This window comes from Columba livia, chromosome 8 (assembly GCF_036013475.1).
Source record: "Columba livia isolate bColLiv1 breed racing homer chromosome 8, bColLiv1.pat.W.v2, whole genome shotgun sequence".
Taxonomy (NCBI): Eukaryota; Metazoa; Chordata; class Aves; order Columbiformes; family Columbidae; genus Columba; species Columba livia.
In genome coordinates this window covers 33,089,155-33,109,969 of record NC_088609.1, presented here as the reverse complement: position 1 = coordinate 33,109,969, position 20,815 = coordinate 33,089,155, and the positions used below count along the sequence as shown (strand labels likewise).

Genomic DNA, 20,815 nt, shown 5'->3' with positions numbered 1-20,815 from the left:
CTGTTTTAATGTACTACCTGGACAATATGCTTGTCTTTCAGCTTTCCACTTATTTCTCACCCCGAGGAAGTTCGTCCTTTCACTGCATATTGCAGTGTCCTATTCCTACTCATTCATGCCTGTTTACAAACAGGTCATGCTATTTTCGTTAAAACAAAGTCAGTCATGGGAGTCTGAGGGTTCAGAGCAACGCCTGCGTACTGCAAGACTCAAGTGTTGCCTCTTGTGGAGAGTTGTTCAATGCATCATCATGTTTTCTTTAAGATTCACAAGAAATGACATGATACTTTTGTATTTCACTTAAACCATCAGAACCAATTTCAGTTTCACATCCATGTCAAGGTAATTAATTCCCTTTGAATAGTTATCCTATATAACTCTCCAAGCTATGCATGAAACACTATGCCCTGAAAAACAAAAGACATCTTGGGGAATAAAGAGAAAAGTAAATAGTTAACAGACTAGTAATCTGATCACACAGAGTGCAAATGAGACCCATGTCTCTGTTATACCTGATTAAGATTACAGGCTTAAATACAATTACATATAGCCCTGATGACTATCTGGATACCAAGTTACTAATTATTCTCTGATCATGAAATCATACAGGGATCCTCTCCAAGGTCTTTCATTGTGCAAGTTTAGTTAAAGGCAGTACATTCCCACTGAGACATTTCAGTCTTGGATAAATAAATATTTTACAAAAATTAGCATCACCTTACTGACAAAAGATTCCTATGCAGCTCAGTTTTAATGTAATCACACAAAGGGCTCATGTAACTGATGTACAGATGTACAGGCATTGGTTAGTCGGTCAACTGAATACTTTTGATTATTAACAAAAATATTTGAATTGTTTTCCTTAAACCTGGAGTCATACCCAGTTTTTAGAATCATTCAGTGCAGAAGAAATGAAATTTTTGTTCATCCAAATACAGATTTCCTTATACTTCACTAATAAGATTTTTACCCTAGTCTGTCTGAACCACTTACATTACATACACAGAAATTCATTAATACAGCTTAGTCTTAAACCTGCCAATCAATGCAAATAATATCAAATAATATATGGTACTTTATATATTTGGATTGTTGCCACCTGCTTCAAAGCAGAGGTTACCCATGACATAGAATAATAGAAAAGAGCCAAAAGGTTTATTAAATTTGACACCTAATCTTTCCATCAAGCTTATAAAAATAAGACTGTTCTGCAGTAGTGGCCTAGAGCATTAAAGAAGCACCACTGTAAGATGTAGTGTTCTGAGCTACTGCTTTAAAAATACTGCTTTAATATCAATGCTGAGAAGCTAGCTCTTATTTATTTTGCCATACAATCATGTAGTTATCATGGATCACACTCAAATGCTGTTGCATTTAAGAATATGAAGTGCTGTCATAAGTCTGGGAAAATGGCTAAAAACGTAATTAGAATGTACCTCACCTAAAAGCAAGAGGCTAGTGCTGAGGCATTAAGTATCGTGTCACTGACCTAAAACTTCATAAAAATAAAAGGTACCACCTTCCAAAGCACCAAGTTCACTAGCCTTGTGACTCCACTGTTTAATGGTTGTACAAAGTGCAAAACAAGAGTCCCACCTGCTCAACTCGCCCACTCTAGAAATATCTTTAACAGCCAGAAGACTTTGTGGTTATGGATTGCCCCCTGGAATAATGTAGTCCTGGAAAACACAAGTCTAATCTGGACCCTGTAACCCTTGAATCAAGATGTCCCTTCTAGCATGGGGTTAGTCTTGCATGATGAGCCTGATCGCAGCGGCTCCTGTTGCTTGGCTTGGTTGGATTACCTGACAGGACATAAAAAATGCATATTGACTGGGCAGTGGTCTGTACTCCTTTTCAGAGGCCTCAGTCACTCTAAGATTCCACCCCAACTGCAGTCCTAGGAAGCATGTTCAGATCTTGACAATCAAAATATTGTATGCATGAAGAAAAACTGCATATGCAACACTGAGTTCCGGTTTTAGTCACATTAATCTTTTAAACGCCTAATAGCCCAAGTTACCTACTTGCTACAGAAAAACCTCATGAATAATGCAATGAAAATTATTATACAGAAACGGACATTCCTAGTACCCACTGCTTTGCCTTGGCCCTATGTTTACCTTCCAACATTCCTCTGTAGCCCAAGGCTGACATTTCTGGTCTTCCTCAAGGTTTTGAGAAGGAGAGGTTTACCATGTGCAATTATCACTGGGGTATTTTCTGGGAAGATTATGATGCATATGGTGAAGGTTTCATTCTCCTCAGTCTTGGAATCTTCTTGAGGCTTTTACTCGGAATAGTATTTTTTTTTTCCATTGGGAATGGTAAAAATCATATCTGTTGGGTTACTAGCTCGTAAATAAGTCTAACTATCTAGTATCAACTCACAATGTTTTTATGAAAAGCTGAGCTTTAGTCATACTGATCAGCACACTGATCCCATACTAATCTAAATGGTTTAGTGAATTTAAGTTGGTGTATTTCTCAAGATCTTAATTTCAGTACCTCAAGTGGCCCAGATGCTTATTTGTTTAATCTGTGTACTTCTGTCAAAGTCAACTAATCCAATATATCCGATGTATCTGATATATATATCTGATATATGTATCTGATACCAGTGCAGGGTGGTATCCACTACAGTTTTATCAACCTGTTTTCAGGAGAAAAGCCTTGACTAATTTTGCTGTGGATGGAGATAAGACATTCATTTCAAAGGCTTTCTATTTTAACTGGTGCTCTCGGATTTTCTTCCTTCCTCATGGCTGAATTTAATGAGCCACTGAATCTGCCAGCTTAACTGACAAATTTCTAATACAACCTCTGTTAATTTCTTGAGACAGCTGAATGTATAAAATAATTCATGTAAGTAGACAAATTACAGATTTAGTGAGTGGTTGCGATGCTTTTACCATTCAAATTTATTTTCCTACCATTCCTGTAACATGTATGTCCTGTAAATTAATGTTCGTACCTATTCATGTTTATTGGATGACCTTAATATTGACATCTAATACAGAATCTGTTAACCTGAGTTCCTTCCAAAACTCTTCATTGTAAATGACAATTTGCACTCTTTATCAGTTTACAAATAAATTGGATTTTTAAAATAAGATAACAGCTTCTTTTTATGAGGAACTGTTGAGAGCAGAGATAAGAGCTTAGGTGACTTTGCCCATTGTACTCAGCAAAAACATGTTCCTGGTAGTAGCTCAAGTCTTCTTCTCCAGTAGAAGGTTGCAACACAAACTCAGAGTTTAGCCTTGATACCATGAAGAGGCCCCATTAATTCTAAAGCAACTACTATGAAAGAAAAGTCAAGTAAATACAGAGTTGTGTGAGTCAAATATCTAACTGTAGTGCCTGGAACAAAGAATTTGTCTGTCTTATGTTTCTAGTACTTCCATTGAGAAACTACACCGTAAGTTAAATTATTGTTTTCTCATTCTGTTAATACAGGTATTAACAGGTCTGTACAGGTATATACAGGTCTACCTGGTTTAGAAAAGTAGCACAAGTATCTCAAATCAGAAGGGAAATCTGAGTAGTTACACTTTTGCTGAAGATGGAAACAAGACACCTATTGCAAAGCAACTATTATTGTTTGTGACACTTTTTACTTATTTTCTTTTATAGTAAGTATTTCCTATACAGCTGGCTCCCTGAAAGAAGCCTCAGTTTCTCTTCTCCTGTCTCATTTTCCCCAAAGCAACTAATCTTAATGAGCAACCTACTTGTGGCAGAAATGTTTGGACAAGAAACTTGGCAAAAACTATGCTAAGCTTGTTCAGGATGGGCAGATGCCACCTATAGGGCAGCACAAGGAAAGCTATAAGATTACTGGAGGATATTATTTGGCAAGCTACACCAAAAGAGAGGAGAAAAAAAAATGTAATGTCAAAACTGACCCACCCACCTAGGTTGAAAAATATATTTGTGTTACAAACATCACTGTGGTTTTAGCCTTATTGAAGTTCAGTGTAATGTAACATACAGGCTCCATCACATGTTCCAAACCCTGGGCTATGAAACTGTCTACAGCAAAACCAAAAGGGTGCAGAAAATGGGGAACAGCATGCTTATATGCTCTTACTTAATGATCAAATACTTTCTGGATGGAGATGAGAAGTGAATTGCTTAAAACATTTCCATAACTTCCAGGAAATATTTCTGTGACTAGAAAGACAACATTGCTGTTAAAAAAAAAAAAAAATAAAAAAAAAATAAAATATTTGGATAACACATTTATTTAAAAATTATGAATGTAATGGTAACTCTGTCCTGTCATTTTGATTTGTTCCTTGTTTGATTGTTTGTTTGTTTTTTCCCAGAGCCCCAGACTTCTGATTGTCAATGATGCTTGACTGCTGTTCATTGCCTGTTGCTTTGCAGAGGGAACTATTTTGTTAAATCCTGTCAGAATGAACCTGGATATAATTGACTCAGGTCTGAGAAAGGGAGTGCAAACTGTACCAACTTGTTTCCCACAATCTAGGAAGCCAACACAAGCACTGTCACAATGACTATGCACATGTCTTCATGACACGTTCCATTAGCTCACATACCAGTTGAGTGTCATGCTATAGAATGTCATTGTCATGAACTTTTTCTAGTTTACATTGGCTACTTGTAGTATCAGATACTCCGAATTGGGAAACCTCAAAATAATAGCACATTATAATAAAAGCTGGGACTTCAAGGAAGCTCTAGATCAAAGCCATGGACTGTACGCTCATGAAAGGTCAATTTTTGACAGTGCAAATGAGGCACTTAGAGAATCCAGAGATAGGTAAACAAGACATCATTTTCTGGAATATCATTGAAATGGAGATTCGAACAGAACAAAGCTTGTTCCTGAAGGAGGCTGCTTTCTGCATCATGTTTACTCCAATCTAGTGCAAAACCAACAAAAAGCAGAATAAAGAACAAAAATGATGACAATTTGACTGACAGGTTTCTCACTCCAAGGATTTTCATGTATATTGTGTATTATATACACTCAGTATAACTCTGGAAAACACAATGTAGGTGAACATGTAGGAACCATTTCTGTGACCTGCAGTGTTCTCTCAGAGCATCAGATGGCTTCCAACCACTAGAAACCCGTCAGTATTACTCGACCCCTTAATGAAACTGGCCTAGTTTTAAGGTTCTGGGGATTTTTGTAGAAACCACCTCAGCACATTGCCAAAAAACCCCTACAAAGTCCCTAAGGGTGTGCATTTCTCCATTGAAGTTTCTGTATGGTAAACTCATAGTCCTAAGGTAATTGCTACATGTATTCTGAAAACAGACTGAATTCCAACTGCCATAGAATAAGGGAGGGTGATAATGACATTACAATGGATTGTGAAAAAGCCAGAGGTAAATCAAGCACAGACAAGACTGACAGCAAACTCTGGGATACGTCTGTCAATATACAACTCTTACATATACAGTGCATTGAGAAAATATTTTCTAAATAATAATATACACTTAAAGCTATTCTGACAAACATGCATTATTGTCCCTAGAGAAAGAAAAGGCAAAATGAAACAAAAGAAAACCACAAACAAACAAACAAACAAAACCCCAAACATAGCATAAGTTTAGAAAACCAAAAATAAGGGAGAGAATAATGCAAGATTTGTGGTGGTTGGTGGCATTTTTGAACTTTTCAGTGTTTCAGGGGTTAGGTTTCTCTGATCAGTATGTGCTTACTGTACCTTCCAGGGCTGGAATTTCTGATGGTCTAGTGTTCTCAGGTCATATCAATTTTGCCAACATGTAGATTCAGTGAGCAAGTGACCTAACTGCTTTTTATGCTTTAACTAAATAAAATAAGGGATTAGCATTTGAATTCAAAACAGGAGTGTGCTTTTAAAATCAATCTGGTCGTCATTGTCACTTGCTGTACTTTGGCTTTCATCATGGAGCAATCTTGGACCTCCCAGACTGGAACCCTTGTTAATAAAATTAAACCAGGAGACTCACTGTAAGTGTTAGTAGACAGTCAGTTCACAGCTCTAGCCTGTCTGAAGTAACCTCTTCCTGAAACACACACGATCAGGCTTTCAGGTCCTTAACACTAACTTTGTCATTCTACAAATCTTCTCTGTTTGCACTACACCTTTTGGTAATATAGATATGGATATAGATATATGGCCTTCCAATCCTAAATAGGGCATTAGTTTGGGATTCAGATGTCTCCAAACCATGAGTCCAACCATGACCGTTCAAGGGGTGTTGGAAAGCAGTTTAATGCCTTTGCTGGCTATGATCTCTCAGTCACCACACGATTTTGCTCTATATAACTGAAAGCAATGTGTACTATACCTCTAAATCTTGAGCCTACACTTGAAGCTCAGAAATATTTGCCATTTTTGTGGTTTTGTTCAGATCCAGATTGCCACAGAGAATTATGGTCCCAGGCCCTCAAATGGAGCAAAGCAGTACCACATGGTTTTGAGAACTGGCTTACAAAACCAAGCTTGTGCTCTTCTGAGTCTAAACTCTGTGTCAAGACACAGATCACCTGGTATTTCCCTTAGACGACCAGTTCCCAAACTAGAAATTGTGTTTCTGGAAGTGTAACTGCAAATGCTGTTACAAATCCAGCCACAAAGATTATTTGAGAACTGCTGTCTTAAATATAATTCAATAACATGTTTAAATGAAATGTGAAAAATGTGAATTAATATAGCACTATTAAGTTGGTTCTGAACCCCTCAGAGACAGTCCCCTTACTGTGGAGGAAATATGCTGAGGTCAAAAGATAATTTTTCACTTCATACTGCCAGTGTATACCAAAGCAGATAGTCTGCTGTATGGGTACAAGGCTCTGTATTTTTCTCCTCTCTTTTGAAATCTTTATTTGTTGGTAATGTTTGTTTGTTTTTGGTGTGCTCGTTTGTGTTTTGTTTGTGTTTTGTTTTGTTTTGTTTTTTGTTTGTTTGTTTGTGTTTTTTTGTGGTTTGTTTGTTTGGTTGGTTGGTTTTGTTTGTTTTTTTAAGGAGGGAGTGGAATTTACTCTCCAGTCTGAAATTAAAACAATCTTAACTACTACCTCCCCCAGACCCCCAAACTACCCAAAATGCTGCAATTTGCATACAAACAGAAAATACTAGATTTTCATGTCATGTACTCTCTGGTGCACGCCCCTCTCTCAAAAGCAGATGGGGAAAGAAACTTGAGACTGTTTTTATCTTTTTTTTTCAGCATAGCATGCCGCAATACATTTGTACAGTTTTACTGTATCTGCCTTCTGAGTATTTGGTCATTTAGCTCTATAATAATCACCTGGTTATTTCCTTGTAGTTTCACTGTACTTTGGTACAGGACAGATATTATCTCACACTCTTATGCTGATCTTTGTTTTATAAGAATTTCAGAAAAGAGGTAAGTTAACAAAGCTGATAAAGTCCTAGTGAAAATTCTATTGTCTCCTCTAGTGAGAGCTGAAGAAGCTGGCATGCAAACAAGAGGACATCTCCTCTTTTGACTTTGTATTTAGTTCAATGCCTACCTTGATAACTAATGGAATGTGATTGCCATTTTTTTTCCCCAATAATATATTTAAAATAAACTAGAACAAACTCTCTTTCATTTATGTATAGGTTTTGGCCATGGCTCAGGAAAGCACTCAGGAATATTTCTGGATCCATTTCTCTTCAAGACAACAGATGTTATGAGAAGCATCAGGTAAACTCAAAATCTAAACTGACCAAAGGTCTCTCTTCATCCAGCTATAAGTTCTTCTGGAAAGTTAATTCCCCTTCTGCTTTCTTCCTCCCTTTTCCTTCAAATAAAAGGCATAGACAAAGCTGCCTGTCAGTGACGCTGGTGGTGCCTCTGTGAAAAAGTACTTAAGTGGGGGCAAAAATGCCAGACAGGCAGAAGAGTGAGAGACAAAATTGTGAGGAAGAGCCCTGCAGACACCAAGGTCAGTGAAGAAGCAGATGTTCCAGGAGCCAGAGCAGGTACCCTTGCACTCTGTAGAGACCATGTTGGAGCAGGTGAGAAGTGTGAGGAGGAAGGGTTGGCAGAGAGGAGCTGTATGAACTGACTACAACCACCATTCCCAGTCTTCCTGTGCTCTCCAGGGTTGGGGAGGAGGTAGAGGAGCTGTAATGGACTGAAGCTGAGTCTGAAGAAAGGCAGAGGGAGAAGGTGATATTTTGTTTCCAATTTCCCAACTCTATTTTAACTTACAGTAAACCAAGAGAGGCTGTGGAGTCTCCTTCTCTGGAGACATTCAAGACCCACCTGGACACATTCCTGTGCAATCTACTCTAGGTTAACCTGCTTTAGCAGGTGGGTTGGACTAGATGATCTCCAGAGGTCCCTTCTAACCCCAACCATTCTGTGATTCTGTGAAATGAGTTTTCCCCAGGTCGAGTAAGCTTTGTCCATGACAGTAACTGGTGATTTCCCTGTTCTTACCTCACCCAGTGAGCTTTCTCATCTTATTTTGTCTGCCTGTCTTGTTGAGGTGCGGAGAGTGCAAGAGTGGCTTGGGTGGGCATCTGACAGCCAGCCAAGGTCAACCCACCACAAGTACAAATAATTTCTATCACAGGAAGTACATGGAACACTTTCTACGTGGTTTCTGTACAATTTCTACCAGCTTCAAGGTTTAAGAGTTAGGTCATTGTGAATGTACTCAGAAATCTTAGTTTAATGATGATACATTATCAAAAGAACATTTAAAGAAACTTTTCTCATGCTACTTAGAAACTGCAGTTTAAATATTTGTAACAGTTGAGGAGAGGGAAAGTTTATATACTTACCTTCTGGAAAGGTTTTCTGTTACCAAAGACTGCATTTAAGACTGGCCAGAGACATCAGCCGTTGTAGTGACATGTTTTAGGAGAGAATTCTTTAAATACTGGAGTGTGTCTGAGCAATATGAGAATCTAGTGCTACAGCTGAAGTTATTTTCAGAAACAAGCTAGTAGGATCACTCTGCATGTCCTTTATCTGACTTGAGTGAAAAATCCTGTAGAAAACTTGTTAGGATAATGGTGTTAAGTTTTCAGCACTGCAAGATGTTGCAGGTGATGATACAGTAATTACTGTGCAATGAGCATGTTGAGAAAGAATGTAACTTAAAATTATTTCGTTGTTTCAATTGTTGATTTCAGAATGGAAAATATTCCCAGTACTCTTATAAACAGCAGACACATTGGCAAACTTTGTAGAAGAGTTCTTCTTTGTTGCGTGCCAACTTTATAACCCTACAGGAAGAGAAATTGTTTAACCACTGTAAATGAACCACAGTTACCTGTGACAAACATAAAATTTTACTTTATTAGACACCTTTTTATTAACTGTTGCATAGGGTACCTTGCAGAATAAGATCATTGACATGCAAACTGATGAGAAGAATGAAATGTAGTGCAGAAAACATGGGATGTTAAAAAAAATATTTGAAAGGCATTTATCTTCCATTTCTATGGAAACATTTAAGATTTGAAAAAAAACTGAGATCTGGTGACTATCAATGCATGTTGCTGAGTTCTTTTCTTCATGGGCTTCTAAAAGTGTCCTGTTATTATAAGAAGGAGGCATTTTAGAAGAACTGGAATATTTGAGTTTATATACGTGTTTTCTTAATTTTATGGTGGTTTTATATTATATGCAGTTAAAATGCAGTCCTTAAAATATATTTACAACTGAAGCTGATTGCAAGTTGTCAATGAAATGCCTGGTAAATTCAATCAGAAACTGGCCTATAGAAAGTGAGGATGAAAGAGAGCAAATTTTTTTATGTCCAGAGTAAAATTTTTAGTTAGCAGGCTTACTTCAGTTAGCCAGTAATATGCAAGGCAGGGTACAGTGGATCTGATTGAGCAACAAGTGTCTGTCCCATGTGGTTCAGAAAAAGAAGTGTTCAATAACCTAAATATCAACTGACAAACAAAATGATCTAGTGTCTGATCTAGTAGCTACATTTGCCACAGAAATTGTTCTGTTTAAAAACTTATATGCTTTGGATTACTTCTAATTTGCAAGCAAATCAGGAATGATTTTACAGTCTTATTTTGCTGAGATTATGAAAATTATGTGTTGCCACACCAGCTTGGTTTTCACGTGTTTTAATAATTCTTTAAATACAAAACACATAAAATAATTTCCAAGTCGTAAACAGGTAGAATTGATCTCTATGTGTGTGCTGGTTTGACTGAAAATGAGTTCATTTTCTTCATGCAGTTAGAAATCTTTTTTTTTTTCATAGCTGACAAGGTCATTATTTGGCCTTAGTTTGAGAACAAGAGGTAACACCCAGCACAGAGTGAATGTTTTAATTGCTCTGGTCTGAGAGGCAAGGACACTCTGAGATCTGCCCACGGGTGTGAGGCAGCAAGGAAGGAGATGGACGGACAGAGATGGACGGACACCCAGACTGACCCATGAGAGTGTTCCAGCCCATAAGTGTCATGCTTCTGATTTAAGGAGAGATGGGATCTTCAAGTGGCTTTCATGTTCGCTTCGCTTTCTTTGCTGTTTTTGTCAGAGCTGTGGGAGTTCTGTTCGGGACTTTCTTTAGTTTGGTCTTTGCCATCCTGCCATTTCGCAGAGGCCTCTGGGCCTTTCTGCCTTTTTCCTCCTTTCTCTCTCCATGATCAGCTGTTCGGGACCAGGTGCTGCTTCCTGGGACTGGTTGCTCAACATGGACAGAATTCATGAGGAACTGCACTGAGTGCCTTTTATTCTATACACTATTTCTATTATATGTTTATATTTACTAGTAGTGTATTAGTATTTTGTTATTTTATTAAACTGTGTTTATCTCAATTAAAGTTCCTTCCTTCCCTTTCAATTTTTTCCCCTATTTGGGGACAGGGTTTGCGAGCAGCTATCGTGGTTGTGTTACTAGCACAGGTCAAAACATGACAATGTAATAGTGCTCCACAGATTAACAGCATCTCCTCTCCTACCATGCTGCCATGATACTACCAGGCAGTATTGAAGCCCTGCAGGCATCATGTGAGCCAACTTACAGCCAGAATCCTATAACCAAAAAAGTTCCTACCTTGCTATGATGGAAGCGTAACAAGTAAGCATGAGACATGATAGCAATCAATGTGGATGGAGGATTAAGGCAGTGATAAGATCCTTCAGTTATACTTACCAGCTGTGTGCCTAAGTGGATGGCAAAGTCACAGTCTATCTACAGCCAACGCGAGCTGGATGTTGCACAACCACATCCACACCACATAGTATATTCATGGGGTCCCACAGGCTTGTACTACAACTTTTAGGTTCCCAAATAAAACTTCATCTGCGTTATGTAATACGTCGGCTTCACTTAACATGTCAAATACCAGTAAATATTATTATCCACCTACAGCAAGGGCTCTACTTGACCCTGACTAGGTTCACTGATCCCACACAGACTTTACAGCACAATCACAAAGCAAAATGAGGCCATCAGAGTCTCTGTGGTTCTGTCAATAGCTTATTTTTGTGTACTCTCAGCCACAAGTGGAGTAGCAGGAAAAGTACAAACTGTGTTCAGTTCTCAAGGAAATAAGTGAACAAATGAAAGGACAAATACAAACAGAGAAAACTCACCTAGCAGAGAAACATGACAGTGATTGACAGCTACTTAGAGAATGAAACAGTGCAGCAAAAGCCGTTAGTATTATCTGTATGAGAATGACCTCCTACATTTTTTAAGTTTTTTTTTCTCATTTTCATGTGATTTCTTACATTTCTTAGGATTATAGATAGCCATTTATTTAACAGAATTTGATATTAGTGAAATAGGAAAACTGGATGGAGCTGTAGTATTTGGCAGACAAGACCATTCTCTGTTTCAAAACTCCACAGCTGCTGAGGCAGACCAACTTCTCTATTTCCAAAACTGGCCTTGGAGGCTGTGGTGGGTTAAGGACTGGGGAGGCAGCTGAACCCACTCCCAGTCCTTCATTCACTCACTCATTCCCCCACAGCAGGATGGGGGAAGAGAATAGGAAGTGCAAATGGGAGAAAAACCTGCAGGTTGAGACAAAGCCAGCTCAATAAGTCTCAAAAAAACAAACAAACAAACAAACAAACAAAAAACACCGCCAAACAAAAAGACACAAACAAATCAACAAAATAAACAAAAAAAATGACATGATGCCAATGAAATATCTCACCCCCCACTGATGCCTGTCCAGTCTATGAGCAAGGGCTACTTCGGAAAAACTAAGCTCCCCAGTTTTATTGCCGAGAATAGAATCATAGAAACATTCTGGTTGGAAGAGCCCCTCAGGATTGTTGAGTCCAACCATAACCCAGACCTGGCACTGCCCCATGTCCTGAGAACCTCATCTCCATCTGTCCAACCCTCCAGGGATGGTGACTCCAGCACTGCCCTGGGCAGCCTGTTCCAATGCCCAACAGCCCTTTGGGGAAGAAATTGTTCCCCAGATCCAACCTCAACCTCCCCTGGCGCAACTTGAGGCCGTTTCCTCTGTTCCTGGTGCTTGTTCCTTGGGAGAAGAGACCAACACCCTCCACGCTACAACCTCCTTTCAGGCAGCTGTAGAGAGCATGACATCATAGGTTACAGAATATCCCTTTAGCCAATTCAGGTCAGCTGGCCTGGATGTGTCCCCTCCCAAAATCTTGCTCACTCCCAGCCTACCAACCCTAGCAATAGCTACAGCTTCGGTGTCTTATTGACATTGTTTTGGTGACAAATCTGAAATATGGCACCACACAAGCTGAGAGAATATTTTTTTAGTAGAACAACTTCAATATTCTTGTCCTTGCTTTCTCATTTTTAATTATACGGAGAAAATTGTTTTACTCATTTGGAAATCAGAGAAATTATAAATGTTTTCCTCATCTACTTGTAACTGCATTTTTATTTTTGCTTATTTATGCACTTTTTTGCACTGACAATTGTGATGACTACTGGATTTGAAAAAAAAATAATGCTATGGTTATTTCTTAACACTATACAATGATTGGAATATTAACTGTAATGTACAGTTGTAAGATACAGATTGGTTATCTCCATAACAATCACATTTGGATTCATATACACATCAGCTTTCAGGTGTATGATTTATTCAGACTCCAACAGCGCTTATTTGTCTCAAAAAAGCAACTGCCAATTACTTTATATACTCACAAAGAATTGTCCAGTAAGTTCCAGCAGATGGTTGAGAAGACATTCTATTGTCTCTAGACAGTCCAAACACTGCTCAATGAGAATGGTATTTTAGGGTTGTTTTGTTGTGGGTTTGTTTTTTCGTTTTTTTTTTTTTTTTTTTACCTAGCTATGTGAAGTGCACAAGTAATGGGGACATTGAGATTATCCTGTGTTAATACATTTTGTTAGTGTTGCTTTTCCTGTCTTTACCTGAATAAAAAAAGGAAACAGATGTCTGATCTCCTAATGTTCAAAATAGGAGCATGACTTAGTGTTTTGCTCTGTCAGAGATTTCTGGCAAAAAGGGAATCTTATTTCTAAGGCTGAGCAAAGTGAAGACAACTAACTCAAAACTGAATGCACATTTTTTTTAAATCAGGTACTAAAATTTTATTTATTTCCCTCCAATGTCATTTAAAGAAATGCAACTGAGAACATGGCTTTCTGGTAAAGACATTTACACCACCTTAAATATATAAATTACTGCTGCCATGTGATTCAGTACAACACATGCTAGAGACTAATCAAAGACATAAAGCCATTATTGTTTGCTGAAGTTTTTAAGCTCATGCCTAAAGCCAAGCAGATTCCAGAGTGCTTCATAAAACACATTTGGGCTTTGTGCTCCACTGCTTTGAAGAATGGAGAACATAATCAAACAAATGATGTGAGAGAAATCTTTTTTTCAGCCTCCTTTCCTTTGTGACTGAGACGAGAACCTGACATCTTCCTAGTATCAGTCCCCCACAAATCGGGAAGAAGTAGAACTGTGACAAGGGTGACAGCTGCTGCCAACAAGAGCACAAGAACACCTACCTGTTGTGTGCCTCAATGACCCAACCCAGGCCGTTGCAAGTCAAGAACTGAAAAAAAACAAAACCAAAATAAAAATAAATAAATAAATATATATATATATATATAAAAAAAAAAAACAAAACAAAACAAAAAAAAAACAAACCCACAACTTTATACATATATATCTTATTTTTCATATAATTTTGTTTCAGTTGAAAATCAGGCAAATAGAGTTCATCCATTCAAATTCTTCATGTTTTTTCTATCTTATTAGCTCCATGGCCCAGACAAATGGTAAATGCTTGTAATATTGTTGTATTTTAAGAGCATGCTGGAGACTGGAAATGCATTGAACAGACTGTTCAAGAAACTGTATTGTTCTTGTTCATTATCATTAGTGGCCCACGTATTTTGATTCTTAGGAGGTAATGACACATAATAACAAAGGTTATTTTCAAATCTTACTACAGATCTTTTACTCAGCTGATTTCTATGGGACATAACCACATCTATTGAGATAATGCACCAGATGTTATTCAGAGAATGACTATCAATTTGAACCAATATCTGTAAAATAATCTATTTTCCAAATGCAAATTGCTTTCTCTACATGCTCCTTTCTTTCCAGCATAACCACCCTGTAAAACTCTGCCTTTCTAGTGTATAACTCCTTGACACTAGAAAGCATCAGCTGAGAATATCACTGGTACCTGTCTGATCCCTTTTCGGTCCATGACTAATTTCTTTTATACACTCTTGTGAACATGTATTTTACTTCTGCAAACATTCATAAAGGGAAAGTGCATAGATTCTAACCAGGATTTTTTACACCTTGAATACAGAATTGCTTTAACTTATAGCGAGTCTGTCTTTTGTACCAGGCATCAGAATTTCATTTGACTCCATCGCCCTTCCAGAAACTTGTCCAAAAGTGGGTCTTGCTCTTTCACATGCACCACAGAAAACACATTGAGGAGCCTTCTAGTAATTTCAGCACTTCTTCTGTCCTCCATCATTAGTTCAAACACATTTCAGATTCTGAGCTCTCTGAAATACAGATTTTTTGTGTGTTAATACCTTGCCTAATCTGGAAGGGACTCAATTCAGACCACTCAGAACACAACATTGACAGCTAGATTTTACTTATGTGACAACACTAAAATCACATAGGGATAGGCACTTGATAGAAGATGCATGGCTTCTGTATTTAAACATGAACACACTAAAAGTAACCTCCGTTCTCTACAAATATGCTGAAGCGTTAGGCTAGTGCTTCTCACACTGCTTGTGAACCCCGTGCTTGTGGGAGGCCTCCGTTCCAGTTCCATTGTATCAGCTTCTGGAGATACATATTGAACCCGTTCCACAGGACATTCCTTCTGGTATTGAGCTACCACAGCCACATTTTCCCTGAGAAAAACAGGTATTTAATGCATAAGACTCTCCACCACAATGCAATGCATCTCCTCCTTTACCTTTTTCTCTCTAATTATCTTTTTATTTTCTTGAATGTAAGAAAGTCTTTTCTGATTTTCTGAAGTCCAGCTAGCAAGAAAAAGTGAATGCCTGAGTACATCAGAGTTTACTTTAAAAATGCCAAGTCCATATTTTTGCCTGCATAGCCACTGGCTATGGAAACACGGAGAAAATATGTCTTAGCTTAAAAAACACAGCAAAAAAAAAAGTCAGTAACAGTATTGTAACACATTATTATTGCCATTGACCTATGGATATGGAAGAAATTACATTGTTTTTTGTTGTCCACTTAAGTTCTAATGTCAAGGTTGGGAACGCTTTGAAGAAGTCATGTGGTTTCACCTATCAAGCTGTGTGACAACAGTCCTCATTGGCTCTACGTCTTAAGGAGAATTTACAGTTATAAACAATGTCTATCACAGTAGAGCCATTAAACCCCTCTGTTCATTCAAAGACACAGTTTGTGGTCCAGGCTGCTGTGTGTATTTGCAGTATGAGAAGACAACCTTGTAGTAGTACCCAACCTAGCGCAGACAATAACTGTAAAGGTTCTACAGAACAGATTTAATCTTCCAACAGGGGGCAGTAGATTGCCCACACTAGAGGCATTCATGCCTCAACATCACAACTGCTATAGTATTGTATCCCTTCTAGATATGTATGTCTAGCTGTGTCCAGTGAGTTCCTGTGAGCTCACAGGTCCTGCAATTAATATCTTCTGAAAATAGCAAATACAAGGCTATCCTATCTTAGAAGATTGGTGTTTTAGTGATAGCAAGACCCTGAAAAATTAACAAACACGTTAAGTTTGTCCTCTTCTGAGAAAGGATAAGGCAAGTATGTAATCATTGTTAATGCTATATTTCTTTGATCTAGCTTTTGGGGAGAAATTAAAGAGATTCTACAATACTAGATCATTCCTCGCCATTGAAATGTTGAGAAATGCTAAAAATAATCTCCTCTGCAAGAAAATAAAAATTAAGTGGATATAATTTTATTCAAATGAATCATATCTCCATTAAAGAAAAAAAATATATAGTTCAAAATAGGTTGGTGGTGGACAACAAGCTGCATATGAGTCAGCAGTGTGCTGCTGCAGCAACAAAGGCAAATTGAATCCTGGGCTGCATCTGCAGAGATGTTACTAAGAGAGCAAGAGATGTGATCATCTCATTCTACTCATCGTTTGTCAGGCTGCACCTGGAGTACTGTGTCCAGTTATGGTCCCTACAATTCATGAAAGAAGCAGACAGATGGGAGAGGGTCCGAAGGAGGTCCACGGAGATGATCATAGAATAATAGAACAGTTTGAGTTGGAAGGGACCTTCAAAGCTCATCTAGTCCATCCCCCCTGCCATGAGCAGGGACATCTTCAGCAGCTCAGGTTGCTCGGAGCCCCCGTCCAGCCCGGCCTGGGATGTCTCCAGGGACGGTTCATCCACCACGTCTCTGGCCAACCTCGGCCAGGCTCTCACCACCCTCAATATAAAAAGTTTCTTTCTCATGTCTGGCCTGAATCTCTTCGAGTTTAAAACCATCATCCCTTGTCCTATCGCAACAGGCCCTGCCAAACAGTCTGTCTCCATCTTTCTTATCTGTCTCTTTTAAGTACGGAAAGGCCACGGTAAGGTCTCCCCAGTCTCTCTCTTCTGCAGCTGGACACCCCAGCTCTATCAGCCTGTCCTCCCAGCAGAGCTGTTCCAGCCTCGGATCATTTCTGTAGCTCCTCTGGACCAACAGGTCCACATCTGTCCTGTGCTGAGAGCTCCAGAGCTGTATGCAGATCAAAGGGCTGGAGAAACTGCCTTGTGAGGAAATACTGAAGGAGTTAGGTCTTTTCTCCCTGGAGAAGAGAAGTCTTGGGGAGACCTTGTCATAGTGTCCCAGTACTTACAGGGTGGCTACAAAGAGTAGTTGCGCTGGGAGAAGTTTCATGTCAACATCAGAAAGAATTTTTTTTTAGTAAGAACAATAATTGACTGGAATAACATCCCCAGGGCCATAGTGGAGTCCCCATTGCTGGAGGTTTTCAAGATGCGATTGGGTAGGGTGTTAGGTAATCTTATCTGTGGTCGCTTTTCCACAAAACGTTGGGCCAGATGATATTTTGAGGTCCCTTCCAATCTGGTCTGTTCTATGATTCCATATTTCTCAGATATGTGTATAAAGCAAAATTCTAAACACAACACATTTGTTTCCATAATGAGCAAATCTAGCACTTGTTTAGATGCACAGTTTAATTTATAGATGCAAATAGTAACTAGAAATGAAACCCAGGAATATGTGACACATTGTTTTCAAAGCAAAATATGAATACCAGACATAGGAAATTAAGCATTCCCTATGTTTTCTAGCTGAATATGCAAATTTGACGTTCAAATCAGACTCCTAAAAAAAATCAGCTAAGCAAAAACTCTAAGAACATAAGCAGTCCAAAGTTTAAGACTTTTTGCTCTAACTTTAATTACTTTGCCATGATTTCAGTTAAGGGCAAGGCACTTTAGTAGGTTATCATTTTGCTCCTCCCACCTGTTTCAAAAGTCAAGTACAATTTCCCCTGACGAAACATGTAGTGGATGGAATTTTTAGATGGAGAATTTACAGCAGAGTAGCATGCAGAGAATTCATTAGAGCTAGGAGAGGGAAGGTACTTCAAAAAGGTGACAGTATTGTTTGCATAATAGGTTTTCCTGTTGCAAACTAAGGGTAACTGCTGAACTGGCTTAACGAATTACATGCATTTTTCAGTAGCTAAAGAGAAGCATGCAGCAGGTTCTGGAAGAAAAAGCCTGATTAAATGAAGTAAAAAAATAAAATATTATGGGATAAGCTGTTAAAAAGTACATTTACCAACACAGATATACACTGCTATTTAACACAGATTTACAGGATAAAGGAACCTAAAGACCTGTAATTCAAGGCCACAAGGCTGGAGGAATGGTTCTGTGCAGCTCCTTGGCTAACCTTGATCACAAGTTTGGATTTAATATTTTCAGTGGGTGGTGTAATTTCCTGCCCTGATTGAGTACAGTTTCTTCCATTGTTTGTTACTTCAGTGTTCTGCCTCATTATGAGATTTTGTAATGTTACATTATAAGGCCATAGATTATTAAAACCATTAAACAAAAGGCATCATAGTCCTCTATAGCACTTCAATTCTGCTTCAGGACTATTTTAAGGGCTAAGAGGGAACTACGGTGGCAGATAGCTCTTGGATAGCCCACAGTGGAAGATCCGTGTTGTTAGTTGAAGGCAACTTTTTTTAACCCTTAGCTATTGGGCATTTATATACAATTTAATAATATCACAATACACTTGCTAGATTTAAAGTGGGAAAGGGTCAGGGGAGGTGATACTAGTCAAGGAAACAAAACTGTGCTGCTCTCTAGATTAAAGAAGCTGGCAGGGAGAGGAAGGGACCACAGTGAAACAAAGATCCATGTCCATTGCACAGCTGGGTGCTTTGAAATGAAAACTGCACCTAATTGTGAAGGGTCTGAGCCAAGGCCTGGTGAAGTCAACCTCTTCGCTTTTACTGGGGGGGAGGGAGGGGTGGTCAGGCTCAAAATTCTCCATGGCTGATTCAAGCTGCCTTTGGTGTGAAGCAGCTGCAGAAGCAAGTTCAGCCTAAGACATCATTAGGGTTAACAAGAAACCTAAAGAGAAGAGCAGAAAAGCATTAGCATATCAGCAAGTCCCTTTTTGTACAGACACACACACAGAGGTTCATTTGATGTTGCCAGTGTTCGCAGCAACAAATATGATATTGCTGCCCATGCACACCTTGGCACTGTTGATCCATCCCACTCACCCACTATGTCTCTTTGTCTTTTCTTTTCTCTAGGATTTTATCAGTGTTCAAAAATGGACAGTGCTCTAATTGAGTGTCTTGAATCCAAAAGTCTGTTTGATAGACATTGTAGGCTTGATGTACAGCAGTCTTTGCTAAGAAGCACAGTGATCTGTACATAAACAGGCTGACCTTTGTAACTGGCATTTCATCAGGATGGACCGAAGGCGGGAGAGGGAGCGAAGAGAGGGAGAGGAGCCTGTGCTACTTGTTGCTGTAAGAGAAAGTATGTTCTGAGGCAAAGAAGCGAGATGGTATGCCTTTCATTTTTATAACTGCATAGTGAATCATGCGTATTTAACAGCCACTACACTTGAAGTGGACTATACATTTTTTTCTTTACTAACCATAACATCCTTTCTTCACTCCTTTTCTTCCCTCCTCTCTAAACAAAATTGTGCTGCTTTTTCTAAAGAAAAAGACAATAAAAACCAAAGTAGACTTAATAACTGCTGAGATCAGATCACTGCACAATTCTTTAGCATAGAAATGTTTAAACATTTTTACGGGAACAAACAAATGCGATGCCAGAGGAATCGTGGGTTTCTGCAGTTGCTGAACCTCCCACAAAGGATTTTGGAAACATAAAACTGCCAGACTGGCAAATGTTACATCAACATTCCACACTGGTGCTTAGGGAGACAATGGAGAGAAGACAAAAACCTTCTTGATCAAAAATCTCAAGAGAAATGACGATCTGTTTTGCAGACAGCATATAACACAACGGACAGGAGCTGGTATAGTATTAGTGCTCACTCCATGTTGTCCAACATACACATCACAAATAGTCTACATGGTCACTGTGCTGACTTATCCTGGGAAGCACGGTGTGAACACGGCCAGGCTACCTTACCCATGGGCAGGGATGCCAGAGCTTCTTGTTCATCTGCAGGCTGCTCCCTGGCACTGACTGGCTTTCAGTTTACCGGTGCCAAGCTCTCAGTCTAACTATACATAGGGAAACACGTTTTTATTAGCCATAAAGGCGCCTGCCTGCTTACAGCACATATATAGAAGAGGGACGAGGGCGGGAGGGAGGGTAACCAAGCTCCATAAATGCTGGTGCTGCCTCCCCCTCCCACACACACCTTGAAATTCAGCACACACTCTGGAGCCACTATGGGAGATTTTTCCACCGAGCCTGCTCGTGATTCCCATACAGAGGGCCTGGAAGTGCCGGGAAGGGGGGAGTGAAGGGGGAATGAACGGGGGATGCTTCGCTTACAGAGGGCAGGGAGGGGGCACGGATGATTAGCAGGCACATTCCGCCCATCCCTCTCCCCCCGCCTCGCCGATGTTTCTCGCCGCGATGTCCGCCTCCCCGCGGCGCTCCGAGCAGCCGCTTCCCCACTCAACAAGGGCCCCCGGCGCCTCCTCTCCCTGTCGGGGACGGGCCGAGTGGCCCGGCCGAGCCGGGGAGGATGGGGCGGCCACAGCCGGGCCAGCAGGGAGAGAAGGGAGAGAGAGAGGAAAAACGAAAAAAAAAAAAAAAAAAAAAAAGGAAGATCCGAAACAAAGGCTTGGCCGAGCGTAGGGGGAGCGGCTGGGAGCAGGGGTGCTCTTAC

At 39.4% G+C, this 20,815-nt stretch overlaps 1 long non-coding RNA gene across 18 annotated transcripts in view; it reads right to left on the bottom strand.

The window, feature by feature from the left end:
* LOC110363014 (uncharacterized) overlaps positions 1 to 20,815 on the bottom strand; it is a 35,259-nt gene that overhangs the window by 14,309 nt on the left and 135 nt on the right. The window contains exons 1-4 of one of the 18 annotated variants that reach the window (XR_010474426.1): positions 20,104 to 20,789; positions 19,598 to 19,659; positions 14,803 to 19,464; positions 627 to 13,992 (exon numbers count right to left, since the gene is read on the bottom strand). This is a non-coding gene — a long non-coding RNA (uncharacterized LOC110363014). Of the gene's footprint in view, positions 1 to 626; positions 13,993 to 14,740; positions 20,799 to 20,815 lie in introns of those variants that run through there. The other 17 variants (XR_010474424.1, XR_010474423.1, XR_002420821.2 and 14 more) reach the window with 17 other exon arrangements.